Source organism: Entelurus aequoreus, linkage group LG07 (genome assembly GCF_033978785.1).
Source record: "Entelurus aequoreus isolate RoL-2023_Sb linkage group LG07, RoL_Eaeq_v1.1, whole genome shotgun sequence".
Lineage (NCBI taxonomy): Eukaryota > Metazoa > Chordata > Actinopteri > Syngnathiformes > Syngnathidae > Entelurus > Entelurus aequoreus.
The window spans coordinates 51963729-51978062 of record NC_084737.1 but is presented as its reverse complement, the minus strand read 5'-3'; the positions used below and the strand labels follow the sequence as shown (position 1 = coordinate 51978062).

General features: G+C 45.4%; 1 long non-coding RNA gene across 1 annotated transcript in view; it reads left to right on the top strand.

The window, feature by feature from the left end:
- The first annotated feature begins 10741 nt into the window (after positions 1–10741).
- The window catches only part of LOC133653982 (uncharacterized), a 31116-nt gene continuing 27523 nt past the window's right edge, over positions 10742–14334 (top strand). Inside the window, exon 1 of the long non-coding RNA XR_009826803.1 lies at positions 10742–11535. This is a non-coding gene — a long non-coding RNA (uncharacterized LOC133653982). The remainder of the gene's footprint in view (positions 11536–14334) is intronic.

The window sequence follows — 14334 nt, the reverse complement described above, 5'->3', positions numbered from 1 at the left end:
TGTTCAAACCAGACTCCCAGGGTCTCTGAAGATCTGTCGGCAGCAGGAGAACCCCACAGAGAGAGACTTTCACAACGACATTCTAATTTCATGAGTTCCACCTGTATAACATAAGGACTGAGTGAAAATGTGGTTGAAGAAAAACATTCACCTTTTCTCTGACTACTTTTGAACATTCACCTACTGAAGGTGCATCTATGTGGCAAATTGTTGTAAGCTTTTTGTGATGGTACCGGGTAGAAGGAGACGGCACTGAGGCTGAGAGAGCGTTTAGCCTGGGGCGTATTTATTCAAAAGGAAATTTCTATATTTCTATATAAATATATATATATTATTATATATATATAATTTACATAATATATTATATTGTATAATATATTATGATATTATATTACATATTATATATTAAGTGGTTAGAGTGTCCGCCCTGAGATCGGTAGGTTGGAGTTCAAATCCCAGCCGAGTCATACCAAAGACTATAAAAATGGGACCCATAACCTCCCTGCTTGACACTCAGCAACACGGGTTGGAGTCGGGGGTTAAGTCACCAAAATGATTCCCGGGCGCGGCGCTGCTGCTGCCCACTGCTCCCCGAGGGGATGGGTCAAATGCAGAGGACAAATTTCACCACATCTAGTGTGTGTGTGTATCTTTAATCTTTAATCTTTAATATTATATATATCAATATATATATATATATATCAGATGTGTAGGTAACAAAACAGGAAATGGGTGTCAGACTATGTGTAGACTTTAACTGGATGGGTTTTACCGTAAGTGTTGGAGGTGCGTGTTGAGAGGAGTGGTGCTGTCAGACAACGGCAAGGCAGGCAGGGTTTGTCCAGGGGCGGAAGAGTGGTCGGGAGGCAGGAGCGAGTCGTCGTAGTCCGGGGGAAAGCGAGGGGTCGAGAACCGGGAAGCACGAGGAAGACAGGGAAGATCCAGGAGCTCACGACACACAGCGTGACTCGGGGACGCACACAGGGAGCTGCGGGGTGAGGGAGGAGACGACAATTAGCGCAGGGAAAAAAACCCACAGAGATCAGGATCAAAAAGGTAACTAGGAAGCTGGAGACGAGCTTACGGTACGATGTACAGATTGCTACGTTCTGGCAAAGGATCTCTGGTGGCGGTTGTTTAAGTAGTCGTCCCTCTCATCAGTGCCGGGTGTGTTGATTGAAGATGGAACGCAGCTGCCTGCAGCAGCTTGAGTGACGCGCGCGCTAGCGCGCTTGGAGGTGCGCTAGCGCGCTTGGAGGTGCGCTAGCGCGCTTGGAGGTGCGCTCAGTACGGCTCCCAGATGATTGCGCACTAGTGTGCGTCTGGGCCGTGACAGTACCCCCCACCTTATGCGAGACTCCAGACGAGCTACGGGGTGCATCCGGGTTGGCATGGTAAAAATCTTCTAGAAGAGAGGGGTCCGTGAGGTAGGAGGCCGGCACCCAGGATCGGTCCTCCGGTCCATAACCTTCTCAGTCGACCAGGTAGACCAACCCTCTACCCTGCCGACGAACCCTGAGGATCTCCTTAACTGTCCAAACCCGATCACCGCTATTGAGAACCCTGGGAGGAGGGAGGGCAGGGGTGGGGGGTGAGAGAGGGCTGATAGACACAGGCTTGATTTGGGACACGTGAAAACTTGGGTGGATCTTCATAGAAGATGGGAGAGAGAGACGAACGGCAGCAGGGTTGACAATGGCGTTGATGGGGAAAGGTCCCACGTAGCGGGGTGCCAATTTAGAGGACTGTACCTTGAGGTGGAGGTCCTTGGCCCGTAACATCATCTGCTGCCCGGGCTGATAGGAGGGTGCCGGGATGCGGTGCCGGTCGGCGTTGCGGCGCATCCTGTCCGATGTCTTCACTAAGGCAGCCCGAGCAGTCCTCCAAATGGTCTGGCAGCGTTTAAGGTGGGCCCGGGTGGAAGGTACCGCTGCCTCGACCTCTTGCTGTAAAAACATGGGTGGTGGGTAGCCTAGAGAGCACTCGAAAAGGGACATACCTGTGGCGGAACTGGTCATGGAGTTAAAGGCATACTCCACCCAGGGTATGTATTTGCTCCAGTGAGAGGGTTGGCGGGCGGCGACGCAGCGGAGCATTGTCTCTAACCCCTGGTTGGCTCTCTCTGCTTGTCCGTTACTCTGTGGGTGATATCCAGAGGTGAGGCTGACTGTTTCCCCAATTCCCTTGCAGAATGACTGCCACATACGGGAGGTGAACTGGGGGCCACGGTCAGAAAGGATATCCTGGGGGATGCCGTGGAGTCTGACCACATGTCGAATGAGTAAATCGGCAGTCTCAGCTGCGGAGGGAAGCTTGGGGAGGGGGACAAAATGTGCAGCCTTGGAGAATCTATCAATTATGGTTAGGATAGTGGTATTACCTTGGGAGTCGGGGAATCCGGTCACAAAATCCAGAGCAATGTGAGACCAGGGTCGACCAGGAATAGGTAGGGGGTGTAAGAGTCCCGCCGGAGGGCTGTGGGAAGCCTTGTTGCGGGCACACGTAGAACAAGCGGCGATGAACTCTCTGGTGTCGGTCTCCATAGATGGCCACCAGAATGAGCGCCGGATAAATGATAGCGAGCGGTGGACCCCCGGGTGGCAAGCTAAGATACTGGAGTGACCCCAGTCCAGTACCTTGGATCGAAGGTCAGGTGGAACAAACAGTCTGTTGGGGGGTTCAACACCCGGTCCCGGGTTCACGAGGAGTGCCGCTTTTACCAGTGCCTCGATCTCCCAGGTGACCATCCCCACCACCCGGGCACTGGGAAGAATGGGTTCCGCTGAGTGTGTGCTGATGGTCTCCACCGAGAACTGTCTGGAGAGGGCATCAGCCTTTGTATTGCGGGAGCCTGGTCTGAATGAGAGCGTGTAGTCAAAATTACTAAAAAATTGTGTCCATCGTGCCTGACGGTCATTAAGTCTCTTGGCAGAGCGAATATGGATGAGGTTGCGATGATCGGTGAGTACCAGGAACGGATGTTTTGCCCCCTCCAGCCAGTGTCTCCACTGAGTTAGGGCGTCGTGTACTGCCAGCAGTTCCCGATTTCCTGCGTCGTAGTTGCGCTCCGATGGTGTGAGTCTTCTGGAAAAAAATGCACGTGGATGCAAGACATTATTCTCTCGGGCATTTATCGTCCACCTCGACGATAAATGGACAATTAGGATCGGGGTGGACGAGTACAGGTACGGAGGTGAAGCTCCTCTTCAGCCCCTGGAAGGAGACACTGGCTTCCTTGGTCCATTGAAATGGGATGAGGATGGAAGTGAGGTTATGGAGAGGAGCGGCCACCTTACTAAAGTCCTTTATGAAGCGGCGGTAGAATCCTGCGAAGCCCAGAAAGCGTCTCAACTCCGTCCGTGTGGAGGGCTGTGGCCACTCCATCACTGCCTCGACCTTCTTGGGGTCCGCCTTGATGTGTCCCTTTTGTATAATGTGACCAAGAAAGTTAACTGAAGAATTGTGGAACTCACATTTCTCAGCCTTGACGAACAGGCGGTTCTCCAGTAGACGCTGCAGGACCAGTCGGACATGCTGTTGGTGTTCCTGTAGGGTTTTAGAAAAAATAAGAATGTCATCAAGGTACACCACCACAAACTGGTCCAACATGTCCCGCAGTACGTCGTTGACCAGGGCCTGGAAAACCGCCGGGGCGTTTGTCAAGCCGAAGGGCATTACCCTGTACTCGAAGTGGCCCAGGTGCGTATTGAAGACTGTCTTCCATTCGTCCCCCTTCCTGATGCGTACCAGGTGGTACGCGTTGCGGAGATCCAATTTACTGAAAACTGAGGCGGGTGAGAGTGGCTCGAAGGAAGAGCTCAGGAGGGGGAGGGGGTATCTATTTTTGATCATGATGTTATTTAGTTGGCGGTAGTCAATACTGGGGCATAGAGATCCGTCCTTCTTGCCCACAAAGAAGAATCCTGCTGCCACCGGGGACTTAGAGGGAGTAATGATGCCGGAGGCGAGAGAGTCCGAAATGTAGTCCTGCATGGCCTTCTTCTCGGGCAGGGACAGATTGTATAGACGGCTAGATGGGAGGACAGCATTGGGAACTAAGTCTATGGAGCAATCATATGGTCGATGCGGGGGAAGGGAGAGTGCCTGTTCCTTGTTGAAGACCGCGGCAAGGTCGTGATAGACGGGGGGAACATTAGAGAGGTCTGTGGGGGGTAAGGTGGCCTTGGGACTTCCACTCGGGGGGACTGCGGATCCAAGGCAGTTAGCGTGGCATGTAGCGCTCCAGGCCAGGATTTTGCCTGTAGACCAGGCAATGTGGGGATCGTGCTTGCAGAGCCAAAAGCGACCAAGGACTAGGGGGGCAATGGGAGCATCCAGAACCCAGGGACTAATGGTCTCAGTGTGGTTCCCTGATAGGGTAAGTGAGAGGGGTTCCGTCAGGAGGGTTATGGGACCGAGGGGGTGTCCGTCCAGGGCTTGAGCTGGTAGGGGGGTCTCAAGGGGTAGAAGCTGTATACCAGCCTGTTGTGCGAACTCCCGATCCATAAGACTGTCGTCCGCTCCAGAATCCAAGTAGGCCCCTATGGTTAAGTTCTTGGAGTTCCATGATAAAGTTGCTGGGAAGAGGATGCCTGGATTCTTCTGCTTGAGGGGAACGGACGTATGGCTCACCAGGATTCCCCTGACGAGTGAGCCTTGTCTTTTGGCCGTATCGGGCAGTTCCTAATCTCATGACCTGCCACCCCGCAGTAGAGACAGAGGTGTTGCCGGAAGCGCCTCTCCCGTTCTTCGGCTGCCAGGCGGGATCTGCCTAGCTGCATGGGATCATCCGTGCCGATGGCCCCAGGGGCCGATAGTGGTGGCCACATGACAGCGGGCGTTCTGGTGCGAGCACTTGGGCTTGACCTGCTGTGCGCTCGCTCTTCAGCTCGCTCGATTAGTCTTTGGTCCATCTGGAGAGCGAGGTCAATTAAGGCCCGGTAGGACGTTGGTCGGTCCCGAAGAAGTCCGTCCTTCACTGAGTCACTGAGCCCGCGTCGGTACGCGCTCTGGAGTGCCTTGTCCCCCCACCCGCTGTCAGCTGCGAGGATGCGAAACTCCAAGGCGTAATCAGCAACGGAGCGGGATCCCTGCTGAATGGAGTGGAGGTGGGAGGCGACATCCCCCCCGTCCACTGGGTGGTCAAAAACAGCCCGGAACTCGGCGCGGAAGGCTGAGTAGTCAGTACCAAGTCCGTTGCTCTGGTCGATTGCCGCTATGGCCCATCGCAGCGCTCTGCCTGACAGGAGGGAGAACAGGAAGGCAATCTTGGCCCCATCAGACGAGTAGCGAGAGGGCTGGTGCGTGTTCCATGTTGTGGCAGCCACCGAGGCAGCCGCGGAGGCACCCGTATCCAGCGCAGGTGTAGGGGGGGTTCTTGGCTCAATGGTGTCCAGCCTTGACAGCAGGTTGGCAAAGGTAGCATTAAGCTGGGTCTCCAAGTGATCGAAGCGAGACTGTTGCTGCCGGACAATAGTGCACACGGTGGGAAGATCGGGGTTCGTTGGGGGTCGGGGAGAGGAAGTGGAGCGAGCTCTTCCTGTGCCGTCTGGTTCCGACATGGCCAGAACGTACTGTGATGGTACCGGATAGAAGGAGACGGCACTGAGGCTGAGAGAGCGTTTAGCCTGGGGCGTATTTATTCAAAAGGAAATTTCTATATTTCTATATAAATATATATATATTATTATATATATATAATTTACATAATATATTATATTGTATAATATATTATGATATTATATTACATATTATATATTATATTATATATATCAATATATATATATATATATATATATATATATATATATATATATATATATATATATATATATATATATATATATATATATATATATATATATATATATCAGATGTGTAGGTAACCAAACAGGAAATGGGTGTCAGACTATGTGTAGAATTTAACTGCATGGGTTTTCACGTAAGTGTTGGAGGTGCGTGTTGAGAGGAGCGGTGCTGTCAGACAAGGGCAAGGCAGGCAGGGTTTGTCCAGGGGCGGAAGCGTGGTCGGGAGGCAGGAGCGAGTCGTAGTCCGGGGGCAAGAGAGGGGTAGAGAACCAGGAAGCACGAGGAAGACAGGGAAGATCCAGGAGCTCACGACACACAGCGTGACTCGGAGACGCACACAGGGTGCTGCGGGGTGAGGGAGGAGACGACAATTAGCGCAGGGAAAAAAAACACAGATCAGGATCAAAAAGGCAACTAGGAAGCTGGAGACGAGCTTACGGTACGATGTACAGATTGCTACGTTCTGGCAAAGGATCTCTGGTGGCGGTTGTTTAAGTAGTCGTCCCTCTCATCAGTGCCGGGCGTGTTGATTGAAGATGGAACGCACCTGCCTGCAGCAGCTTGAGTGACGCGCGCGCCAGCACGCTTGGAGGTGCGCTCAGCGCGGCTCCCAGATGATTGCGCACTAGTGTGCGTCTGGGCCGTGACACTTTTGACCACAAACTTAGTCACAGCTCGTTCCTGGCCGAGTGGTACTCTTCCCTGCCTCGGTCATTACTGCTCGCCTCCAAACCAGTCAGAATATGTCTCCTCATGCTCGTCTAAATAAGAAGGCATTAATTTCAATATAAAAAGGTAACAGCGCTAACATTATAGACGGTATTTGTACCTGTTGTATTTACGTCAGATGATTGCTACAGCCGCACAGTGTGGAGTTTGCATGTTCTCCCCCTTGACTGCGTGGGTTCCCTCCGGGTACTCCGGCTTCCTCCCACCTCCAAAGTCTAGCACCTGGGGATAAGTTCATTGGCAACACTAAATGTGAGTGTGAATGTTGTCTGTCTATCTGTGTTGGCCCTGCGATGAGGTGGCAATTTGTCCATGGTGTACCCTGCCTTTTGCCCGAATGCAGCCAGGATAGGCTGCAGCACCCCGTGCAACCTCAAAAAGGACAAGCGATAGAAATGGATGAATGTTTCTGCTGCCTGGGACGAGATCGACGCGGTTCAAAAATGCGCCATTTGTTTCAGAAAATTGCTTGTATGTCTTCCTCTCGATGAAATAGCGACCTTGAATATATTAAAAGTAGCGATGTTGTGGTCTTTTTTAGTAAAATGTCGGCAAACTTCTGTGCGCTTTTTTCCGCCCGGGAACACGCCATGTTGCTGCCGTCACTATGCCCGTTGCATAGTGATGTCATTCCCACATGGAACAACCATTAAGAGAACCGCTAGACGAAATGACAAGCGATTCCAAGGAATTGATACATTGGGAACCAGTTCTGAACAAGAAAAATAGGAATACTATACTTCCTGTCGTTCCTTAAGACATATTTGGACCAATGCAGTGTCACGAAAATATTAATGTAATGTTCAATAAAACAGCAACACCCAGTACACACTGATTCATTTTAATGTGTGCAACACTAGTTCTCATTCACCCAAGAAATACAAATATGTACAGAATACAGCATTTGTGTCATAAAGTCTTGTGGTGGTGGGTAGACATGCCTGAGGTAGTACGCTTTCCTGCACTCTGGATGTCACAGTCTGTTGCTGAAGTAGCTTTCTAGGGCCTTAAATGTGTCGTGCATTGGGTGAGAGTTCATGAAGGTTGGTCATAAAGGATGTCAGCCTTCCTTCTAGTGTCTCCTCAATGGTGTCCAATTGGAAACCTAGCCCAGAGAGCTGTCGAAATTAGTTTATGAAGAGTTTTTTTGTCATAGAGCGTGCTGTCCCCACCCCAGCACACTGCAGAAGCCACCTCGATGTCATAAGTATGTACATAGGGGATTTATGTCTGCTTTGCTAATTTAATCATTAATCATAAGTCATCCAAGTAGTTATGTGTGCTATAAAACGTCACAAACCTTTTATCATTATATACAACATATAGAATATATACCATGAGCGTTTCCAAAATTTAGGATGAGGATGCAAAATAAGGTCGTTTCTTGAAATCCTGCATTTTTTTATTAGATTCTTCTGCACGCTGTCCATAATACCGACTGTCTATTTGCATGGGTAGACACTGCAAGATGGTATATCTGAATCTGACAGTGTAAAAACGCATTTTGAATACTTCATGGAAGTTGGCAGTGGTTTGTATGATTGAGCAATGCAGGCAGCAGCGAGCCGCAGACAGGCATCATGTTCAAATGACTGAGTGTGATACTGTGACTCGGATGTACTAAGCTTGTTGAAATAATCTCTAAGTGGTATATTGTGTTTACCCGTGCGTCACAAGAGGCCTAACCGAGTCATGATGTTGTGGATTACTTACTACACACTAGGATTGTTTCGTTTCTCCCATGGCAGTTGTTTCTTTTGCTTGTCTGATCATATATTCAAGAAAGACGACTGTGATTCTCATGGTCTCATAAAAGTTTGATATCATAAAAGTTTAATATATCACTTGCTTTGACTAACACAACGAGAACGCTTTTTCTTAATGTTTTTGTATGAGCACCTCTTTTCCAACCTTACGCTCCATAAATATGCATAGAAAGACAACACGACATGAAAAGATGAAAAAAATACAATTCAATGTCAGGGATTTCTTACACTTACCACATATTGCCAAAAGTATTTGGCCACCCATCCAAATGATCAGAATCAGGTGTCCTAATCACTTGGCCCGGTACAGGTGTATACATTAAAGCATTTAGGCATGGAGACTGTTTCTACAAACATTTGTGAAAGAATGGGCTGCTCTCAGGAGCTCAGTGATTTCCAGCGTGGAACTGCCATAGCCACCTGTGCAACAAATCCAGTCATGAAATTTCCTCGCTCCTAAATATTCCAAAGTCAACTGTCGGCTTTATTATAAGAAAATGGAAGAGTTTGGGAACAACAGCAACTCAGTCACAAAGTGGTAGGCCACACAAACTGACAGAGAGGGGTCAGCGGATGCTGAAGTGCATAGTGCAAAGAGATCACCAAGTCCAATGCAAAGCGTCAGATGCAGTGGTGTAAAGCACATCGCCACTGGACTCCAGAGCAGTGGAGGCGCGTTCTCTGGAGTGATGAATCACGCTTTTCCATCTGGAAATCTGATGGACGAGTCTGGGTTTGGAGGTTGCCAGGAGAGGGTTTGGAGGTTGCCAGGAGAACGATACATTTCGGACTGCATTGTGCAGAATGTGAAACTTGGTGGAGGAATTATGGTGTGGGGTTGTTTTTCAGGAGTTGGGCTTCGCCCCTTAGTTACAGTGAAAGGAACTTTGAATGCTCCAGGATATCAAAACATTTTGGACAATTCCATGCTCCCAACCTTGTGGGAACAGTTTGGAGAGGGCCCCTTCCTCTTCCAACATGACTGTGCACCAGTGCACAAAGCAAGGTCCATAAAGACATGGATCACAGAGTCTGGTGTGGATGAACTTGACTGGCCTGCACAGAGTCCTGACCTGAACCCGATAGAACACCTTTGAGATGAATTAGAATGGAGACTGAGAGCCAGGCCTTCTCGACCAACATCAGTGTGTGACCTCACCAATGCGCTTTTGGAAGAATGGTGGAAAATTCCTATAAACACACTCTGCAACCTTGCGGTCAGCCTTCCCAGAAGAGTTGAAGCTGTAATAGCTGCAAAAGGTGGACCGACATCATATTGAACCCTATGGGTTAGGAATTGGATGGCACTTCAATTTCATATGTGAGTCAAGGCAGGTGGCCAAATACTTTTGGCAATATAGTGTATATATGTAGATATATACATATATCTGCATACCGGTAGATACACATACATATATAAAGTATATATATATTCTTTATATATGTATATATGTAGATGATCTGTTTGAGCAGAGACTCAATATGTAATATGCATATATTTTAATATGCACATAAAAATAACCGAGTAAAGCAAAGGTACATAAAGTTATTAAGTTATATTCACAGAAGCCCAGTAGTCTTCTGTTAGGGTGACATAATTGGCTACAGCCAAATTCTTGTGCTTTTTTTCCTTTTAAGTTAGAGCCTACACATTTTTAATATTACTGAAATATTGTACAATATGTCTTGAGAGACAACTTGCAAAACCCTTGTAATGCTCGTCTCCTCAACGATAGTAATGTGTCTGCAGTTTGTTGCAATCCACTTAGTTAATTTGTCCGAGATGGACATGCCACAAGCGAGGCAATAGCCAAAGTGCTTACTGAATCCCCGACTATAGTATGCTTTGGGTTAAGGTGATGTTTTAAACTGGAAATGCTTCGTTGATAATGAAATAGTGTTTTTTTGTTGCGGGGGAATAGAATAGAATAGAATAGAATATATCTTTATTGTCATTGTACATTGTACAACAAAATTGCAAGCAAAACTAATTTAGTTCAAATTCATAACACATAAAAACATAAGAACATAGATAAATAGATAAAAATACATAAAATACATAAAAATACCAAGCACACAGCTCACATGCACAGTCATTATTGTCGTCTTGTGTTCAGCGACACTATTGCTCTCGGGTAAAAAGTGTTCTTAAGTCTGTTAGTCTGCATTTTATTGTCCTGTATCTCTTGCCCGAGGGCAGCAGTTCAAAAAGTTTATGTCCAGGGTGTGATGGGTCCCTTATGATGTTTTGGGCCTTTTTGAGGCACCTGGCACTGTACAGTTCATCTAGGGAGGGGAGAGAGCAGCCAGTGATCTTCATGGCAGTTTTTATAACCCTCTGAAGTGCATTTTTCTCTGCCGCCGTACATATGCCGTATGTCAGCACACTCTCTAATGAGCAGCGATAGAAGGACACAAACTGTTTTTGTGACAGGTTGTTCTTTTTGAGGAGTCTCAGAAAGTAAAGTCTCTGCTGTGCCTTTTTGATGGTCCCTGAGGTGTTCATACTCCACGACAGATCTTCCTCGATCTGGATCCCCAGGAACCTGAAGTTAGAGACCCTTTCCACATAGTCCCAATTGATGTACAGGGGTTGGATGTTTATTGTGTTTTTCGTCCGGAAATCCATGATCAGCTCCTTCGTCTTGGTGGTGTTAAGGACCAGGTTGTTTTCCCTGCACCACCCAGTCAGCCGCTCCACTTCATTTCTGTAGGCAGACTCATCCCTCCCAGAAATGAGTCCCACTACTGTGGTGTCGTCTGCTAACTTAATAGTGGTATTGCTGGCATGAGCAGGGGTGTAGTCCTGAGTGTAGAGGGTGTAGAGTAGGGGGCTTAGCACGCAGCCCTGTGGGGAGCCGGTGCTGAGAGCGATTTGTCAGGAAGTCCAGGATCCAGTGGCAGATGGAGGAAGACGGAAGAAGACAGTCCCAGCCCCAGAAGGATGACAGACTCTTAAGTAATTATGATTGGCTAAAGTTTGAGTACATGGTTAGCCAATAAGTGCCAGAGTTCAGCCAGGCGGGTGTTGTTGCCAACATCAAAGTACACAACAGCCAACTGTTTTATCAGGATGTAAGTATAGGCAACACTAAATTGACCCTATATTGTGAATAAGAGTGTGAATGTTGTCTGTCTATCTGTGTCCGCCCTGCGATGAGATGGAGACTTGTCCAGGGTGTACCCTGACTTCCGCCGGAAAGCAGCATGGATAGGCTCCAGAGAGAGTCAAGTAAGTACAGGCACTACTTACCAATGATGCAAAAATATGTGAAGTGAATGTTCTGTCCTAGAGCAGTGTTTGTCTGCATCTGTTGTGAGTAACTGATCTCATTTAACACCTCTCAGTGGCACACACCACATATTCAAAAGAAGAAACGCAATAACAGTTAAAAATTGTGTTCATGATGGAATATTTCCTTTACTTTTTGTTTTTTATTTTTGTGTTAACCTTAGATGTGTTGTCTTGTTTACAAACTATTCAAAGTTTATAAAATTAGAAAAATATATAGAGTATAAATTAAAACCTTGCAACTGTTTCTACAGCAAATGCTAAATCCATTGAAAACTGACTGGGCTGTAAGAGCTCAGTTATAGTTTTTTATCCGGTGTTCCATTGCAAGAAGGATCTTCATGCTTTGTACAATCTCGGAAAAGCAAAAGAAAAGTGCAAGAAGAAAAACAAGTGTTGTTGTTGCTTTTAGATCATTAAAATAACAGGTCTAACTTGTTTTTGTCCCTTGTACTGTTCACGCTAATTTATCCAATGTCTGTTTAACTGCTGACAACCGAGCTGCTTTGTTTTGTTTGTTTTCATCCATCACATTTTTTCGTTTCCATGGTACACAGTGCTTTAAACTCAGGGGCTTTAATACCTCACGTTCATTTTGAAATGATTTGTAGTTTCATCAAAAGGATGAAACATGCTTTCACCAAGAAGCAAACAGCAGTCATCGTTATAAAAAGACAAGACATCGTTTATTGTCATTTGCACAGAAAAGAAACAAGTTTCCCCGTACAAGAACATTCTTTCTTTACTTTCCACAATAAATGGCAGTAACCCAAGAAATAATATGAATGATAAAAACATTAACTATACATTGTAAATATGTACACAGTAAGAGAGGCAAGTGAAGTGAATTATATTTATATAGCGCTTTTCCTCTACTCTAAGCGCTTAACATAGTGAAACTCATTATCTACATCTTTAAGATACATTTAAGCCAGTGTGGGTGGCACTGGGAGCAGGTGGGTAAAGCGTCTTTCTCAAGGACACAACAGCGGGAATTGAACCTGGAACCCTGAAGTTGCTGGCACATCCGCTCTACCAACCGAGCTACACCAATTACAATGAGCAGCACAGAAACATAGACTACATATATCTGTGTGCAATGTATATGTCCACTGGACAGCCAATTAAGCACACACAGTAACATGTCCAAAGTGTTTCTTTGTTAGATAAAGTTGCTATGAAGTTTTCTCTCTCTTAAATTTTCATCCAAAAGGCCCATTGGTCTGTGCTGTGATTTGGTCTTAGCTCAGCTGATGCTATTCTCAGAGCTGTATTAATTGCTAGTTTCGCTCTTTTGATTTGCTTCATTTAAAAAGGTTCTTGGTTAATTTAATGGATCGCAGAGTGAGCTTTTCAAAGTAGCGCCGGGTTTAGGCGGTAATCAGACATAATTAATCTAAAAATACTCCATACAAAGCCATTTGGTTCTGCACCAGGGTGATGTGTGCATACAATATTGGAGGATCAGATAAAATATACCATGTCCTAAAGTCTATGAACCTCCTGTGCACCCTTTGCCAGACAAGCACAATTCCTTTTTATTTGTCCCTAAGGTCAGACATAACAGACGCATATTTGTCCCTAAGGTCAGACATAACAGACGGAATAAGTCTATGTCTGTTATTATGCTTTAGTATTGTCTACACATTTGAGCAGTTTTGTTCAGTGCAGACGTGATTAAGATGCCTTTAAATAATGTTATTCATCCAGCTCATTACAATTGCAGAACATTGAATGGATTGCAATTGTACTGTTCAGATTGTCTTAGAAGACATTTCGCCCCAGGCTTCATTACATCATGCTCATATGGAGTGCCGAATGTAAAAATTCAGCCACACTTTTCTAGCAGACAAATTTCATCACATTTAGCTCAATTTTCATCACATTTAAGTTCAAATTCAATGTTGAGTCCAAATGTTAAATATAGATGTACATGTCACAAAAAATCTAAATGTTAAATCTAAATATAAACTTTAAATCTAAATGTAAAATCTCAATCTCAATCCATCTGTATGCACGTACAACACTTAAGACCTTCAGTATATCAGTATGTGGAATTATATTATGGAATGGATTAAGCAAAGCAATCAAACAATGTACTAATGTGATCCACTTCAAGAAACTCTTCAAACTTAGTGTTTAAAAAGTACAAAGAAGAAGAACCATGATAAACATTCTGGATTTATTCCATCCATCCATTATTTCATTCTCAAAATAATCTTACTTATCTCATTATATGTAATATGACTTACTTCACCAATTATTATTTATTTAATTATTTTTATTGTGATTACTTATGGAGTATATTGTGAATAAATTGAGAACAGGAAGTGAATAAAAGTTTTAGCAACTGTTATGTAAAAGAAAAGGGGTAGGATTAAATAAGCTCTGCTTCTTCCTACTCCTTTTCGAACATGTTGAAAAGAGAAACTGGAAATTGTGATGATCATGTGTATGCTTGCATGTTCGAAATAAACTCAAACTCAAAAACTCAATGTTAAATCTAAATTTAAATGTTAAATCTAAATCATAAATATAAATCTCGATGTGAGCGCTAAATGTTACATCTAAACCATTAATGTTAAACTTGAATGTTAGATCTAAAACAAAATGTAAAATCTAAATTTAAATGTTAAATCTAAACCTAAATGTTAAATCCAAATATTAATGTTAAACCTAAATGTTAAATCTAAACCTAAATGGAACTGCTAAATGTTAAAGCCAAACATAATTGTTAAA